Here is a 19,292-nt window from a genome sequence, read left to right as displayed (position 1 = left end):
AATGTCACAACCAAACACAGCAGAATCAGAATGTGCAACAGTCAATTAATAAAAGGTGTCGTGTGGGCAGGCTCGACGATAGGAGACGCCCGTCTGGAAACGAACCGGAACCACACGATTTCCACCGCCACCTGAACCCGAGGAATACTGGAGCCGCCAAGTCCCGGAGTCCCCAGGTGGCCACCTTCCCGGCGTGTCGGATCTGGTACTGCTGGCAGAAAGCAAAAGACAGTCAAAGGGTGGGTGTGTGAACACCCAGTAACACTGGTGGGAATGCTACCTCCACCTCTCACTCAACACGTTGCAGCGGTCTCAGCTGAAAAGGAGCGCCGTCTTGCACAGCCTCCTCAAAAACGACCAGTTCTCCTGCAAACACTCACAATAAACAGATTTACAAAAGGCTGAGGATATTACCTCCAGATGAAGATGATATCTCGGCAGTTTGGTGGAGGTGTCTTCCTGCTTTTATACCAGATGTGTTGATTAGTGACAGCTGTCACGGATGATGGGTGACAGCTGTCACCACGGCTTGTTCCTGAGGCGGCAGCGCCCTCTCGTGCCTGAAGCCCGCACTTCAGGCAGGGCGCCTTCTGGTGGTGGGCCAGCAGTACCTCCTCTTCTGGCAGCCCACACAACACAGACTCCATCATGTCAATGTTTACAATGTTACTGAGCGATAACAGGTGAAGTTGCTCATAAACTTTAAGTTTCTTAAATAATTATTACGCCCACTCTTAAAACTTCAGTTATCTTTATAATTTTATTACTGGTAAATTTTAGAATTAATTTAGATGAGATATACTTATTATCTCACAGGAATATATGGCTGAACAACTGTCCAGTTTCTGGGTATTCTGTGTTAGTACGTGTCTGCGGCCAACGTGCTTGATGAATTCCTGTGCAAAAAGTAGTTCCCAGATAATTGCAATATAGTCCTGTGAGATAATGAGTATATCTCATCTAAATTGATGCAGAGTTTGATGCAGAAGAGTTCAGCAAGATACGATTGGAATGGTTTGATTACCATTTACAGTTGGCGATGAAAGACTTGGATGTTAACTTCACGTTAAAGTCAGAACATGAAGCTGCACTGAAAGAGATCTATCTAGGATGAGTGTGTGAGCGGTACGGTGAGCAGTGTGGCAAAAGTAGTCGTGCGAGCTCAATCTGTGGGCGCGAGCTATCCCACAATTCAAAAGAGCAGATATGTCGCACCAGTGAGAGCGGCACTCTGAGCAGGCTGGGGTGAAAGTTGGATTGGGTTGAACTTTGACCGCATCAGTCTGTCGACAAGCGGCAATGCACGCTCCCGTCAGAAGTGTTGGTTTAGCTCGGCTTTTCACGCGCCGCTTTTGACGCCTCCTCGGGTGTGACTTGAGGAGGAAGACATGGAAAACTTGCAGGGCAGGGGCCCTCCAGGAGCAGGGTTGGGCACAGCTGCCCTAAGGGAACCAAAAAATGATGAAGCACCTTGAAAAATTTGAAGTTTGTTTTTCGGGATCACCCATATTACATTAGATTATATAGAACTTTATTGATTCTTTGGGAAGACACCTTCAGGGAACTTGAGGTTCCAGCAGCATTGTATAGCAGCACACAGGGTAAGAAGCACACAGAGTATCTAACGTGAAAGTAAAAAAGAAAAACAGTTTGCAAATATGAATACAAATACAAATACAGAATATACAACCCCTGGCAATAATTATGGAATAAAGATGACTGCCTGAAGAGAACATGTAAATGTCCACAGTCATTGATGATATGGGGCTGCATGTCAGGTAAAGGCACTGGGGAGATGGCTGTCATTACATCATCAATAAATGCACAAGTTTACGTTGATATTTTGGACACTTTTCTTATCCCATCAATTGAAAGGATGGAACCCCGGACCTGTCATGGGTTCGGGGCTAGAATCTACTGCTACGACTGCTGTTGGAAACCATTCAGAAGATTCAGACGGCTTTCGGTGGCTTTTCAGTCGAGTGAGTATCCGAGAAATTGTGTAACAGCTGTACATGCCACAACATGTCCTGTGAGACTTCCAACTTGGAGGTGTTTTTTGTTGCGTGCCATGAGCGGCTCTGTCCCGACGCGCGAATTCCTCCGCACGTCTTTCATTACAAAATCTCCTGTAACAGTGGAATGTGCCGCAAAAGTGCTGATGTCCACCTCTTCTGCGATTCCCCTGGTAGTCACACGACATCCCGGATCAACACAGCCTTCATTTTGGAAATGATCTGGTCGTTTCAGCCTGTCGATGGCCGCTCGGAGCGCGGCACTCCCTCAGCCGCTGTGGGCCGTCTTTAATCTGGTTGTAATAATCCTTAATCCGTGTGACGCCGATAGAATCTTCACCGAAAGCCATCTGAATCTTTCGAATGGTCATCTGAGCACTGATATTGATATTGCATGTGCTTATAGACAAAAACAAATAACAGACAAAATTCAATTTATTATTCAGCTAAACTGCAAATATATTAATTTTTTAACATTTATGAAACACTTCTCTAAACAAGGCCATAGGGTCACTGACCCTAAAGAGATTCCCTCCTTGGCACAGTGATCTATTCAACAATTCAGTGTTACAACCAAAACTATGATACATACACTTTTCTTTCCTTTATATTTGACATCCTTGACCATGAAAACATACCACTAGAACTTGGAATCACTTTTACGTCTTTATTAGTTCAAAAGTTATTGTATAAAAACGATTTTTCGGTAATGGCGGTTTTCTTCTGGATCTAAATTTCAAATTTATTAATTTATATAGCGCCAATTCATGACAAACTCGTCTCAAGGCGCTTCACACAAAATAAAACAACAAAAAAACTGAATTAAAAATTTAAAACACAATAAAAAGATGACCATAAAAGAATACAAGAATAAAAACACATCATAACACTAATGATAAAACAGGGAAAACAAATGAGTCTTTAAACGTGACTTAAAAGTCTCCACAGTATCAGACTGCCGAATGTGTGCAGGGAGATCGTTCCACAGAGCTGGGTACGGTAGGAGAAAGCTCTGTGACCGGCAGACGTTTTATTCACCCTGGGAACACACAGAAGTCCTGCACCCTGAGAACGCAGGGCCCGAGCCGGTACGATCTAGCTTCATAACATTTGAAGCTACATCAAATCTGATGACACCTTACTGAATCAGTACAGATTCAGCTACAATATGGTGTTAGTTGTGCATCTCTAGCTTCATTTGTCACCTCACACTGACACATTTTTTATTTTCCCTATATTTTTGCATATTCTGGATCACCAGATCCGGAATCCGGATCCGATCATCACGAAACTTTGTTGTTTGATAGAACATTTGACTATGTTACACCCTAATTTTTTTCAAGCCTTTCTGCCTTGTTTTAGTGGAGTTAGAAACTAGAATGTCAAAATTCCCCCTATACCGCAATGGTGAAGAATCCAATCACTTGTTCCTCTTGTCATTTCCAGCCACTCCACAAAATTTCATCAAAATCCGTTCAAAGCTTTTTGAGTTATCCTGCTGACAGACTGACAAACAAACAAACGCGACCGAAAACATAACCTCCTTGGCGGAGGTAATAATATAATGTAGTATAATAATGTTAAAGTCCGAAAAAGTAGCTGCACTGAAAGAGATCTGAGAGCGGCACACTGGACAGGGTGGGTTGTGGAAGCCATGGTGAATGCAGCCAGAGTGTGACGTAAAAATCTCCGCCTCCCTCCCCTTGCCGCTTCCGAAGTGAAGCGTCTGACGTCATGCGTTAAAGCGTTGGTGGGAGTTGCTTGAAGCGTGCAATGTGAAAGGCCCTTTATAAAAATCACACACACGTGTGTTCAAAAAACAAAACAAAACAAAAAAAAACGATGTGGAGAAACTTTATATGTTCAGAAGCAGAAATCACATAAAGCAGCTGAGAACTCTGAACTTTAACAGGCTGTTATTTTCCAAAGATATTTATTTTAGATGGCTTAATGCAGTTTTATGGTTAAGCACAAAACGTGACTGAGGAGAAGAAAAGAGGAAATGAACTCCAGACAGAATAAAAAATACAAGCTCCTGATTTTTGTTATTTTTTCAAAGTTATTAGGCTGCAGCGCTGCAAAGTAAGTTACCTCTTATTGTTTTCAAATATCATGAGAGTCAAATCAGTCTGCATTGTTCAGTTTTTCCTGCACGTTTGTGCATTTTTTTCCTTCATGTGTTTGTTCCATAACGTTTCAAAAAAAATAAAATGTTAATACTTTTCTTTATAGCAGTTCTGTAATTTCAGAAATGCAGCAGAAACAACCACAAATCAGAAAAAAGTTGGGACTGTATGTAAAATGAAGATTAAAAATAAAATGTTGCACTATTCCCAGTTTCTCCACTCACACCCACAGAAGCCAAAAATTCTTTCAGAGTTGTGTCTTGGTGGCTTCCCTCACTCGTGTCCTTCCAACTTGGACATTTAGTTTTTGAGAACTGCCTACCTGACACAGATTTACCATAAAGTACCACACTGTTTGTATTTCTGAATGATTGATGTAAATGAAGTCTGAGAAATATTCAGTGAGTTGGAAATGTTTATGTATTCATGCTCTGATATTTCTCAAGAAAACTGGCTGGAAAAATTATTCATTAATTCTTACATTTAGAATAAACTGCCCTGTCCCAACCTTTTTTCATGGAAAATGCTGCAGGCCTCAAATGTGGGAATGGATATATATTAACAGAAAATAAAAATAAAAAAATAAAGCTGACCACACAAAACATGACTTATGTTGGTTTCATACAGTCTGCAGTTACAGAAATAGAAGTCAAAGTAAATGTCAGGATCATTACGTGTCCATCATCACCACATTTTGAAAAAGCATAAGACCACAGGCCATGCATTATTAATGTTTTGTGTCTTTTAGTGAATTTTTTTTAATTTAATTTGGATTTAGGCAAAAGGTGCCTCCCTGTATTGCCACAGATGAACTGTTCCTGTTGTGATATCTTCTGAAATAAAACTGCAGAACACAAAGTAATCTTAACAGGAATGAAGAGAAGATCAAATCAAATTCAGTGTATTGCCTAAAAACTAAAAGAAGGGAAAAATGGGAGCAGTACAGGAGTGGGAGTCATTCTGAATGGGAGCGGGATGAGAGTGGGAGTCATTTTACCAGTAGTGAGGCGGGACAGGAATTTTTTTTTTTTTTATTCTGGCCCCGGATTGGGACGGGACAGGAATTTTAGTTTGTTTTTTTTTTTACTCTGGCCCGGGATTGGGACGGGACAGGAATTTTAGTTTGTTTTTTTTTACTCTGGCCCGGGATTGGGACGGGACAGGAATTTTTCTGTGGGAGGGGGATGGGACAGGAATTTTTCTGTGGGAGGGGGATGGGACAGGAGTGAAGATCTACTCCCGTGTCACCCTCCGCTGCAGAACGTCACTGAGTGCGCGCGCACTCCCACTACTTTGGCACGACACCGGCTGCACAAAAGCTGAACTTTGGCTCCGCCCACTGGTGTGTCAGCAGGACCAGGAGTGAGCTGAAGAACTGTTGCTGCGGTGTTTCTCCAACTCTTAAAGGTGAAGGCTGAACTTTTAAATCACATTCACCATGCAGCTAAATATCTGTAGGCTAAGGCTGTACAAGTCAACAGTTTTCTCTGAAATGCTTCTGTCAATGTTGCTGACTGTAAATTTTGCCAACATGCTTTCTGTGTTATGTAATCTTTATTTACTTCTACAAAGTGTAATTCCATATATTCGTACGTAGCGCAGCCATGTCAGCAGTTAGCTGGTTATAGGCTGTGGTTAAGAACCAGATTTGGGGTTAAGGTTAGGTTTTAAATTAAGTTTAAACTTATGATGACCGTGTTAAGGTTAGGGCCTCCCAACTTCAAATATAAATTGTGCTGTTTTTCTGGTTAGCCCGTTTAACTCCCTCAAGGGTACTGTGGACTCCTCGACTGTTGCTGGAACGTCTTCTCAGTTCCACAGTTAGGTGGGCAGATCGATCATAATATCGATAATATCGATACCACCGCTGGTATTGATATTGAACGATCCTTGTGTAAAAAGATCGATACTCAAGCTTTTTTCTCTCCCGCATGCACTGACTGCTGCACGTGCAGATTCATCAAAGTTAACTCTCTGTCTGTAAGAGCAGCTCTGCACTGTGTCACACAGCACGGAGCAGCACACTCTTGTATTGTGGTTTGTCAGCCCTCTACCTCAGGAGATTTTAAGTTGTGTTGAGTGATTTTTTTTTTTTCTTTTTTTAAATGTTGATTGTGATCATAAAGTATTTTGTTGTCACGTAAAATGTTTGGCGAAATTCTATCCTAGGTCTTTTGGATCTATGAAGCTTAAATATGAAAAAGTATCGGTATCGATATCGGCAATACTGGGCCTGTATTTATTTGGTATCGGATCAATACCAAAATTCCCGGTATCGCCCACCTCTGCTTATGGGTCCAGAAACATAAAATACTGAGTTACGCATTCTACACACAGATAATAAAGAAATGTTTTAGCCATGTCATTGTATATTTCATGTCACTTTTGTTAAGGTATAGTAAGTTGCATTGCATTGTGTGTATATTGTCATAATTAATTTTCACAGAGCAATTTGTGACATTTTGACACAAGTTTTTCATCAACTGACCAAAATTCAAGTAAAATTTTGCCTGATAGAAAAAAACTAACTTTGCCATTCCTAATCAATCTACTTGAAGGGTATATGGTGAAAAATTCATCAAAATCGGAGTCGGTCATACAGCCACCCCCATATGATTTTCTCTGAGACAGCTCATTAAAGACAGTTACTAGACATTGTATGACATTCCCTCAGAAAAGGTCACTTTGATAATTTACACTGCAATATGTCACGCTTTAGACACTAAAACATTTAGAAAAATACATTTCCTGAATTCTAGTACACAGAAAATAGCAATACAGGCATCGAGAATTGAGAACATTTATTTTCAAAATCAGCTTTTTTACTCTATACTTCAATGTAGAGACAGCAAGCATGGCCAAAAGTGCATCATTTTAAAAATTGCCTGAAGTTGTTCAGGATGTTTTATGGAGTGAAAAAAATGTTTATGGGTCCAAGTTTGTATGATTGTTCTTCACTTCTGGAAAGTTTCATGGAAATCGGTGATGGTCATCTAGCCAACTTCTCTTTTTCTGCATGATTTTCTCTGAAACAGCTCATTAATTACTGTGGCTGGGCATACGTATGTGTGTGTGTTCACGCACATGCGCTTTCAACTTAAGGGCCCCAGTGACCTCTCCCTTGGTGCCCCAGTCACCATACCAAGTTTGGTGTCGATTGCTTAATTACTGTAGCAGTTCACCACGAACACAAACCATGCCACATACCACTAGAACTAACAGAGTGGTGCCAAATGGCACTTCTTCCTTTCATGACCAAGGTGGTGCCAAATGGCACGGCTGGGGTAATTTACAACTCATTAGGCCACCTTTTCTTATGTAAGTGCAGCCATTAGATCGGAATGTGGCACTACCAGAATAGCTGCGGTTAAGCCCCTTTCTCACCGGGCCCACTTCGAGTTGCGTCGTGCGGCGTCATGACAACGCCACGTGGAAGCAACCCAGTGCCGAGACGATGTAGCTCAACGCTACAACAGCGCGAGGGAGGCAAAGGACAAAGCAAAACGGACGCCAAAAATTAAACATGTTTTGTTTTTTTGTTTTTGTTTTTTGCGTCCTGTGCTCGACACAGAAATTAAGTGGTTTCAGCGCAAGTCCGAGCAACGCAACAGTAGTCAACGTGACTGGAAGCCACACCCTCACAATACAATGTTTGTTTTTATTAAAGCCAGTACAAAACAAAACACACCAAAGTATACACGTAGCTCACATATAAACATAATCAAGAGTCATTAACACAAACAGTATACTTAAGGTACAAAAAATACACAGTGACAATTTACACAGGCCTTTTTTTTCTCCCCCGCCAACAAAAGAAAAACACCACCCTCCCCACTCAGCTCAGTCAAATCAGTAAACCAAAAACATATAGATACCTAAAATATGTCAAAGGCGACGGCAGTGCCAGGCACACTCAATCCAGTAAAACCTCCAAATTTAAAAAATAGGAAATAAAACCTTGCCACTTCTGGTAAAATGTTTGTGTACGTCCACATAAAGTGTATTTAATTTTCTCCAGTTTAAGGAAAAACATCATATCTTTAAGCCACCCATGAATTCAGGGGCATTTGTCAGATTTCCAATGTAATAACAGTATGCGTCGTGCAATTAAAGATGAAAATGAAATTATATCCTGTTGAATTGTATTTAATGATACTGAAGGGCCGGGGATGCCGAATATTGCAATAAATGATGATGGTTGCAGTTTAACCCCAAGGACAGAAGACATAATTAAACAATATTGAGACCAAAAATCATATAACTTAGGACAAGAAAAAAACATGTGACTAAGATGACATGGGGATCCTTTGCATTTATCACATATATCACTGATTTCTGGAAATATTTTAGAGAGTCTATATTTAGAAAAATTAACCCTATGCACAACTTTAAATTGGATCAGGCTAAGACGTGCACATGAGGAAGAGGTTCGTACGAGGGCTGTCAATAAAGTAACGGTCCTTTTTATTTTTTTCAAAAACTATATGGATTTCATTCATATGTTTTTACGTCAGACATGCTTGAACCCTCGTGCGCATGCGTGAGTTTTTCCATGCCTGTCGGTGACGTCATTCGCCTGTGTGCACTCCTTGTGGGAGGAGTCGTCCAGCCCCTCGTCGGATTTCCTTTGTCTGAGAAGTTGCTGAGAGACTGGCGCTTTGTTTGATCAAAATTTTTTCTAAACCTGTGAGACACATCGAAGTGGACACGGTTCGAAAAATTAAGCTGGTTTTCAGTGAAAATTTTAACGGCTGATGAGAGATTTTGAGGTGATTCTGTCGCTTTAAGGACTTTTCACGGTGCGAGACGTCGCGCAGCGCTCTCAGGCGGCGTCATCAGCCTGTTCAAGCTGAAAACCTCCACATTTCAGGCTCTATTGATCCAGGACGTCGTGAGAGAACAGAGAAGTTTCAGAAGAAGTCGGTTTCAGCATTTTATCTGGATATTCCACTGTTAAAGGAGATTTTTTTAATGAAAGATGTGCGTACGGATCTGCGCGTCGGGACGCAGCCGGCGCGGTGCAGCGGCACAGGAAAAACACCTCTGTGTTGATAACCATTTGTAAAATCCAGGCGGCTTTTGATGGCTTTCAGTGGAGTGAGTATATGAGAAATTGTTTAACAGGCAGGACATGTTCCAACTTGTCCTTAAGGCTTTCAACAGAGGTGTTTTTCCTGTGCCGCCGCACCGCGCCGGCTGCATCCCGACGCGCGGACCCGTCCGCACGTCTTTCATTAAAAAAATGTCCTTTAACAGTGGAATATCCGGATAAAATGCTGAAACCAACTTCTTCTGAAACTTCTCTGTTCTCTCACGATGTCCTGGATCAATAGAGCCTGAAATGTGGAGGTTTTCAGCTTGAAACAGGCTGATGACGCCGCCTGAGAGCGCTGCGCGACGTCTCGCACCATGAAAAGTCCTTAAAGCGACAGTATCACCTCAAAATCTTTCATCAGCCGTTAAAATTTTCACTGAAAACCAGCTTAATTTTTCGAACCGTGTCCACTTCGATGTGTCTCACAGGTTTAGAAAAAATTTTGATCAAACAACGCGCCAGTCTCTCAGCAACTTCTCAGACAAAGGAATTCCGACGAGGGGCTGGACGACTCCTCCCACAAGGAGTGCACACAGGCGAATGACGTCACCGACAGGCGTGGAAAAACTCACGCATGCGCACGAGGGTTCAAGCATGTCTGACGTAAAAACATATGAATGAAATCCATATAGTTTTTGAAAAAAAATAAAAAGGACCGTTACTTTATTGACAGCCCTCGTATTTTGCCCACAGCGCCCTCCCAGTGCTCTTCACTCATCGGCACCCCTAGCTCTTCACCCCAAGCATTTTTAATTCCCACAGTCGACTCATACCCTAAACTTAAAATAAAATTATAAAGCTTCGATATCAGGCCTTTTTGGTGAGGGTTATAGGAGAGCATGTCATCCCAGGGTAGTGCAGGGGGTATGGAAGGGAAATGTGGAAAGCACTGAGAGGCGAAGTGTCGAATTTGTAAATAACGAAACAAATGGGTTCCAGGTAAATTATACTTAGAGGATAGGTTTGCAAAACTATCAAATACCCCCGACACATATAAATTTCTTATTTGTTTGATTCCTCTATTGTGCCAAATTTGAAATGATGGGTCTGATATGGATGGAGGAAACAAATGATTGTTAATTAGAGGGGACAATATAGAAGCAGACAAAAATTGAAAGCGACGTCTAAACTGAAACCAGATCCTAAGAGTATTAAGCACAACTTGATTAGTAGTATATGAGGAAGGTTTTGTTGGCAGAGAAGAATATATTAGAGCAGATATTGATGAACCTGTACAAGATGATAATTCCATTCTGCACCAAGGGGAACTAAAAGATTTTAACCAGTAACAGATTTTTTGTATATGAGCTGCCCAATAGTATGATTGAAAATCTTTGCAGCAATGTTTTCCGAACTCTAGGTGGTTTACCCCCCCAAATAAAGCCACTAATTAACTTATCCAGGGAATCAAACAAATGTTTTGGCAAAAAAAGTGGGATAGACTGAAATAAAAAGAGCAATTTTGGTAACATGTTCATTTTGACAACATTAATCCTACCCAAGAGGGAAAGGGGGAGATTACGCCACTGGTGGATATCAGAAGTTATTTTAGAAATGAGAGGAGAAAAATTTACAGAAGCTAGACTAGATAAAGAACGAGTAACATTTATACCAAGATACTTAAAACCAGCTGTACTAAGTTTAAAAGGAATGTCCAAATCTTTGAGATCGCAATCAGAAATATTTATAGGAAAGCACTCGCTTTTGTCCAAATTTAATTTATACCCCGAAAATGAACTAAAAGTATCAAAAATACTTAAGATGGAAGGTATAGAATTGACAGGGTCTGAAACATATAACAATAAATCATCTGTATAGAGATAATTTATATTCAACCCCATAGCGATAAACCCCTCTAAACATTGAAGCCGACCGCGATGTAATAGACAAAGGTTCAATCGCCAGGGCAAAGAGTAAGGGTGATAATGGACATCCTTGGCGTGTACCTCACCCTAGAGAAAAAAATCTGAAAAAATATCATGAGTGTGAACACTAGCTTTGGGGGATGTATAGAGAAAACGAATCCAGGAAAGTAATTTATCACCAAATCCAAATTTCTTCATAACCCTAAACAAGTACTCCCATTCCACCCTGTCGAATGCCTTTTCGGCATCCAAAACTACTACAATTTCGGGTGAATCAGATGACTGCTTGGAGTAAATTATATTGAAAAGAGTACGAGTGTTAAAGAATAATTGACGCCCTTTAATAAAACCATTTTGCTCTTCTGATATTAATAGAGGAAGCGCATTTTCCAATCTTAAAGCAATCATCTTAGCTAATACCTTCACATCTGCATTCAACAGTGACAATGGTCTATACGAGCCACAAAGAGTTGGGTCTTTATCTTTCTTATGGATTAATGCTATTGAAGCTTGTGTCAAAGTTAAAGGTAGAGAGCCGCGTTCAAACGAGTCATTAAACATAGCCAAAAGTAAAGGCGCCAGTTTGTCAATAAACTTTTTATAAAAATCAATAGGAAACCCATCCAGGCCAGGGGTCGTATTCAGCTGCATTGCTTTTATAGAGTTTATCACTTCCTCAATAGTAAAAGAAGAGTCCATGTCTGTCGCAATAGCCCTGTCAAGGACAGGATTAGATAGGTCTTCAAAAAATGCGTCAATTTTATTAGCATCTGTAGGAAATTCTGATGTATATAAAGACGAATAGAATGATTTAAAAATTGCATTAATTTCAATAGGGTCAGACGTGTACACACCTTGGGAATTTTTAATACCGGATATAAAACGAGAACTGGCCTGCCGGCGAAGCTGATGCGCCAATAGATGACTCGCTTTATCTCCATATTCATAATACGAACCTCGACTATGCAATAACCGCTCAGCTTCCTTAGTTGAAAGTAGGTCAAATTCTGATTGAATATTCATACGCTGCTTAAACAATTCTGGTGAAGGACTAATGGCATATTTTTTATCTAAATCAGAAATCGCACCAGCAAGTTCCCCAAGCCTAGAATTATGTCTTTTGTTGGACAGTGCGGTGTAATAAATGATTTGCCCTCTCAAATAAGATTTAAGTGTCTCTCAAAGTAATGAACATGAAACAGAATCACTCCAATTAAATAATAAAAACTCATCAATCGAATTTGAAATAAAGTCACAAAAATCTGTATCTGCTAACAACAGTGTATTGAAGCGCCATGGAGGACGGCTAGGTGTGTAAGATGCCAATTGGATGTCTAATAACAAGGGCCCGTGGTCAGATATTATGATACTCAAATAATCAGTAGATAAAATGCTTGAATTGAGGGCCTGATCAATGAAAAAATAATCAATTCTGGAATAAGAATGATGCACCTTTGGAAAAAAAAAAAGAATACTTTTTACTGGTTGGATTTCGGGCTCTCCAAGGGCCATTCCTGGACATAAAATCGGAAAAGGCTTGAGCCATTGAAGATGTGTTAAAATTACGCGGATTAGAACGATGTAACGCTGGATTAAAAACACAATTGAAATCACCCCCAATAATTAACAAATGAGAATTCAAGAAAGGTAGACTGCTCAATAATCTATTAGCAAATTCACCATCATCAACATTAGGGGCATATAAATTGACCAAAAGAACCTTTTTTTGCATCAGTATACCTGCAACTATCACATATCTACCATATTTATCAGCTATTATCTCTGTGGGTGAAAACTGAACAGCTTTATTAATCAGGATTGCAACCCCTCTTGATTTGGAATTAAAGTCCGAATGAAAAACCTGACTTACCCAGGAACACCGTAATCTGTTGTGATCTTTAATCTGCAGGTGAGTCTCCTGCAAAAACACTACAGAAGATTTTAATCGCTTCAAATGAGTAAACACCTTTGAACGTTTGACTGGGTGACCCATACCCTTAATGTTCCAGCTAACAAATCGAAGTCTGCCTGGCACTGCCACATTAGAGTACATAGTACTATCCATTCAAGTACAAAAAGAAAATAAAACCATACAGAGCTGAGCAAGAACTTCACTCCCCCCTAGAACCAAACACACCAAAACCAAACAACACCCAAAGTCTCCAATAAACACAGAACAATGGAGACAGCAGTGTTAAGCTGGGCAAAAAAGAAGCCCACAGCAAGAAGAAAACATCACGGAGAAAAAACAGCGCAAACAGAAGCATAAGTAAAAAAAAAAAGGGGGGGGAATAACACCTGCCCAATCAGAGTAAAAAATGAGTGCATTAATTAACAAATACTTGTTTTACTACCTAACCAGACACCCAATAGAAAATAAAAAAATTAAAAAAATTAAATAAATAATTAAAAATTAATAAAATATAAAATTAAATTAGAAAATTAAATTAAAAATTCAAATAAATACATAAATAAACAAAATAAAATAAATAAATAAAAATTAAAAATAAAATTATTTAAAAAAATAATAAAATAAACAATTTTTTATAATAATAATCATAATAGTGATGAAGATAATAAAAATAAAATACCTAAAGAAATAACAAAAACATATACTATAAATGTCAATTAAACAATACTGATATATATTACAATACAACCAACTTTACTGACCAAGTGGTGCATTTAAACCAAAAAATCCAAACATCATCAACCTAGACATAACAGGAGCTGAGAAAAAAAATAAGTTCAATTCAGCCAGAGATCAAGCTTTGGACATATTTTTTAGCATCCTCAGAAGAAGTAAAGTCGTTCTCAGCCCCCTTATACGTAATCCGAAGCCGTGCTGGGTAAAAAAGACCATACCTGACCCCTTCAATCCCTCGAAGTTGCCGCTTGACATCATTAAAAGCAACCCGAGCTCGAGCGACTTTAGCCGTGTGGTCTGGAAAGACCGATATAGTCACATCTCCGACTTTGATCCGTTGTAACTCTCTCGCACGTTGTAAAATATCCTGACAGTCCTTGTAATAATGGAGTCTGCACACGATAGCGCGCGGTCATTCCCCAGGTTTGGGCTTGGGCTGAAGAGTACGATGAGACCCATCCACGAGCAGTGCTTTGTCCAGAGAGAACGCATCCTTTAGCAGCGTAGTCACGGCCGTGGGAGAGCAAGTATCGGGACCCTCTGCCACACCAATAATCCTAATATTTTGACGGCGGGATCTTGACTCTAAGTCCTCGCATTTATTTTCCAATGCAGTAACAGTAGCAGTGAGCCGTTCTAGAGTAGCTTTCATTTCAACCATGTCATCTGTGCATCCTGTAAGCGCCCCCTCCATCTCACCTACATAGCTAGTTAGCTTAGCCAATTTAGCATCTGTAGCAACGCTGTCGTTTATTAGCTGTGTTTTCACAGCTTGTAACTCAATTTTAATCGGCGATAGTGCGTCTCCAAGAACCTCTTGCAGTTCTTTCTTTATTATACCTGCAATATCTTCTTTTAAGGAAGACAACAGCTCATACTTCAGGGCGTCCTCGTCCAGACCAGACTTAATCAGGGCAGGTCCGGTATCCTGAGTTAGCTGCTCAGAGGTAGCAGCCTGTGGGCTGGGTTTCAGCTGCGTTTGGATAGTACGAGATTTTCCTTTTCCTGTCATGGTGAAGTTTGTCCTCAAGCACTTATTAATGTAACAAAGTCGAAACACTCAGTTTAAACCCGAAAAAGCACACTTAAATAACCATTTTTAAACAAAATCGGCAGGAGCCCCCAAACACACGTGTTACTCCATCGAGCGCTCAGCTCCTCCCCCCCACAATACAATGTTACCCAACCCCAATTTATGACTCCTGCTGTGTTCCATTGTTCCCGAAGTATAAATCAGGCAGGAATGTCTTTATACCGTGTACACAATGCAGTAAAACTACACGCTCAAAGAGCACAGAAAAAAAAAACAAAACTGCTCATCCTGGCTGCTACTGCAGCTCCTCGCTCTTCTCTCACAACTGTGTTTAAATAAAATCCATAAAAGTCCTGCTCACAGACTGATTGCCAGAGACAGGACATGTCCACATCAAGTATAACTCCAGACATCTCCACATTTACTCACGGACGGTTCGTTGGCGCGCGTGCATCTCGCAGTCAAAGGAGGAAAGATAAACTACAACCCCTGGCAAAAATTATGGAATCACCGGCCTCGGAGGATGTTCATTCAGTTGTTTAATTTTGTAGAAAAAAAGCAGATCACAGACATGACACAAAACTAAAGTCATTTCAAATGGCAACTTTCTGGCTTTAAGAAACACTATAAGAAATCAAGAAAAAAAAATTGTGGCAGTCAGTAATGGTTACTTTTTTAGACCAAGCAGAAGGAAAAAAATATGGAATCACTCAATTCTGAGGAAAAAATTATGGAATCACCCTGTAAATTTTCATCCCCAAAACTAACACCTGCATCAAATCAGATCTGCTCGTTAATCTGCATCTAAAAAGGAGTGATCACATCTTGGAGAGCTGTTGCACCAAGTGGACTGACATGAATCATGGCTCCAACACGAGAGATGTCAATTGAAACAAAGGAGAGGATTATCAAACTCTTAAAAGAGGGTAAATCATCACGCAATGTTGCAAAAGATGTTGGTTGTTCACAGTCAGCTGTGTCTAAACTCTGGACCAAATACAAACAACATAGGAAGGTTGTTAAAGGCAAACATACTGGTAGACCAAGGAAGACATCAAAGTGTCAAGACAGAAAACTTAAAGCAATATGTCTCAAAAATCGAAAATGCACAACAAAACAAATGAGGAACGAATGGGAGGAAACTGGAGTCAACGTCTGTGACCGAACTGTAAGAAACCGCCTAAAGGAAATGGGATTTACATACAGAAAAGCTAAACGAAAGCCATCATTAAACACCTAAACAGAAAAAAACAAGGTTACAATGGGCTAAGGAAAAGCAATCGTGGACTGTGGATGACTGGATGAAAGTCATATTCAGTGATGAATCTCGAATCTGCATTGGGCAAGGTGATGATGCTGGAACTTTTGTTTGGTGCCGTTCCAATGAGATTTATAAAGATGACTGCCTGAAGAGAACATGTAAATTTCCACAGTCATTGATGATATGGGGCTGCATGTGAGGTAAAGGTACTGGGGAGATGGCTGTCATTACATCATCAATAAATGCACAAGTTTACGTTGATATTTTGGACACTTTTCTTATCCCATCAATTGAAAGGATGTTTGGGGATGATGAAATCATTTTTCAAGATGATAATGCATCTTGCCATAGAGCAAAAACTGAAAACATTCCTTGCAAAAAGACACATAGGGTCAATGTCATGGCCTGCAAATAGTCTGGATCTTAATCCAATTGAAAATCTTTGGTGGAAGTTGAAGAAAATGGTCCATGACAAGGCTCCAACCTGCAAAGCTGATCTGGCAACAGCAATCAGAGAAAGTTGGAGCCAGATTGATGAAGAGTACTGTTTGTCACTCATTAAGTCCATGCCTCAGAGACTGCAAGCTGTTATAAAAGCCAGAGGTGGTGCAACAAAATACTAGTGATGTGTTGAAGCGTTCTTTGTTTTCATGATTCCATAATTTTTTCCTCAGAATTGAGTGATTCCTATTTTTTTCCCTCTGTTTGGTCTAAAAAAGTAACCGTTTATGGCCTGCCACAATTTTTTTTCCTGATTCTTATAGTGTTTCTTAAAGCCAGAAAGTTGCCATTTGAAATGACTTTAGTTTTGTGTCATGTCTGTGATCTGCTTTTCTTCTACAAAATTAAACAACTGAATGAACATCCTCTGAGGCCGGTGATTCCATAATTTTTGCCAGGGGTTGTAGAACAGAACTCAGAGCGCAGACCTGCAGCTCAGCACATGAACAAATATAAACTAGAAGAGAAATCAGAGTGCAGAGACCTGCAGGCTGCGTCCTCACCTCCTCTCTGCACCCTGCTGCGTGCACCTGACGCAGACATTCCTGCGTCGTCATGATGCCATAGGAAGCAACTCGAAGTGGGTCTGGTGTGAAAGGGGCTTTAAATGGACCAGAAGTAATCTGATTGAACAATCAGATCAAAATCACGCCATGTAAACAGCTCCATCTGATCAGAATAGCCCAATCCGATCAAAATTACGATCAGGTCAGAGGAGGTGGTGTAAGCCTGTTTCTAACCCGATCGGCTTCCATGTAAACGGCGTATGTCTGTTACGTCACATCACCACGTGACGCTTCTGCTCTGTGTTCACGGGAATGGCGCTGCCAAAACAGAGCTCGACTTTACAGGAGACAACGCTCCTCCTCCACGTATTAAAATAACTTAAAATAAGTGGAAAAGCTTGACGGACGTAAGTCGGCAGCACAGACTTGTGTCCGGAGTCAGCAGGTCAGTGGAGCAAATTAAAAACCGCTGGGAAGCAACGAGGGCTTTCTACAAGGAGAAGCTAAAAACGAGCAGAAGCTGCACGGCTCCAACCAGCTTCTCTTATCATGAATTAATGGAGAAATAATCGGAGGTCGACCGCTCTCCAAGGAGCACACTGGAGTAGAAGTTGGTTTTCCACCAGAGGAAAGTTCACCCAAGACAGCGGAAAGCCTGGAGGTAAGTCCTGATAAAATCATGCTAACGCATCATTCCTCTCCATCTTTTTTTTTTTTTTTTTTACGAGACGTATTTTGAGCCAAATGTGTGAATTTAGTTAATGTTGGGGATTCATGTTAAGTTATCCCATAAGTTTATTAGCACAGTAAAGTGCATGAACACAGTCTGTCATCGAGTTAACCAACACTCCTTATCCTTGTTCACTTTAGTGCATCACATTAATTACTGCTCTCGTATATACAGATGATGATGATGGAAACAACACGTCGGAGGAGATTGATGACAGCAGATCTCCACAATCTGAAGATGACAGAGGAGGCTCCAGACAAAAAAGTGAGTTTTTTAAAGAGTAATATGCTGCTAAATAAAACCACAGTGAGTTCTTGAAATTTCCTGTAGAGCTTGTTGAAAAAATAACGTTCAAAGTCATTGCATATTTATTTATTTATTTGGAGTGCTTTATTTTTAGAAATGGTAATATTACAAAGTTCCAGCAGAATATGACAGTTAATATCCTTTAGACAGTTGAGACACAAACATATTTTCATTTCAGTTTGTCCTGTTTTGGAGCTTTGTGAAATCAAAAGCTGTGTGGATGAGTGACGACATATTTGAATACAGAAGCAAGATGATTCTTTGGTATAATACATGACTGAGAGATCCACAAAGAGAAAAACAAACATTTTTTCTTTGCTAACTGAAATTATACATTCTTTCTAGAATAAAAGCCATCATCTGGTTATGCCAAGCTCCTGGGTGATCGGTCAGCCAGCAGAGGTCCTTCCTGGACAACATACAACAGCAGCATGAGATTAATCTGGAAAGAGAAGAGAGGCTTCTTCCAGGTTATGGAAGAAAGGTACCTGCTCAACTGGAAGCATTAGGGCAACTGTTTGATGGTCTTCTGGCTCTCCTTCCTCAATCCTACTCATGAGCTCCGCATTTACATGAACAAAGTTAGTCTGAGACCGCCCTGAGACAAGCCCGAAAATGACCACTCGTCCCGAGTGTTACTTCTAATACAGCTGTGTTTTCTAAACTGCAGCAGCCAGTATGCTCAGAATGACCAGTACATGTTTAGAAGGGACATAGAAGAGTGTAAAATTTCTAATTTTGATATTTTAAGGAAAAAACATTATATCAAACTACCTACATACAGTCTGGAATCACCACATATTTAGTATCTTAAACTTTCTGTTGTGGATGTTCCCTGATAATCTTTAAAGCATTTAAGACCTCTAGATACTGCTGTCTGCCAAAGATACAAGGTTTGTTTTGTGTTTTTCACTTTAAATGCATATTCCATTGATAACAGTAGGACCGAAAATAAAAATTTCATATTTGGAAAATGTTCATTTTCTTTCGATGTGTGGTAATACGTTGACCCACTTATTTTAGTCATTTTCTCTTAAAATATCAAAATAGAAATTTTACACTTTTCTTTGATCCTCCCAAAGATGTACTAGTCATTTTCAACATGTTCAAAACCTTGGAAAATCTCTAGCTGCTGCTGTTTAGAAAATGCAGCTGTATTTGAAGTAACACTTGGGATAAAAAAGGGGCGTGGGCATTTTGGGCTGTT

General features: G+C 40.2%; 1 protein-coding gene across 1 annotated transcript in view; it reads left to right on the top strand.

Moving 5' to 3' along the window:
- The first annotated feature begins 5,481 nt into the window (after positions 1-5,481).
- The window catches only part of LOC117509956 (D-amino-acid oxidase-like), a 52,146-nt gene continuing 38,335 nt past the window's right edge, over positions 5,482-19,292 (top strand). The window contains exon 1 of the mRNA XM_034169564.1: positions 5,482-5,548. The gene's annotated coding sequence lies outside the window, so the exon portion shown is untranslated. The remainder of the gene's footprint in view (positions 5,549-19,292) is intronic.

Source organism: Thalassophryne amazonica, chromosome 5 (assembly GCF_902500255.1).
Source record: "Thalassophryne amazonica chromosome 5, fThaAma1.1, whole genome shotgun sequence".
Classification (NCBI taxonomy): domain Eukaryota; kingdom Metazoa; phylum Chordata; class Actinopteri; order Batrachoidiformes; family Batrachoididae; genus Thalassophryne; species Thalassophryne amazonica.
Note: the sequence above shows the minus strand (reverse complement) of the source record. Positions and strands in the feature narration are given on the sequence as shown.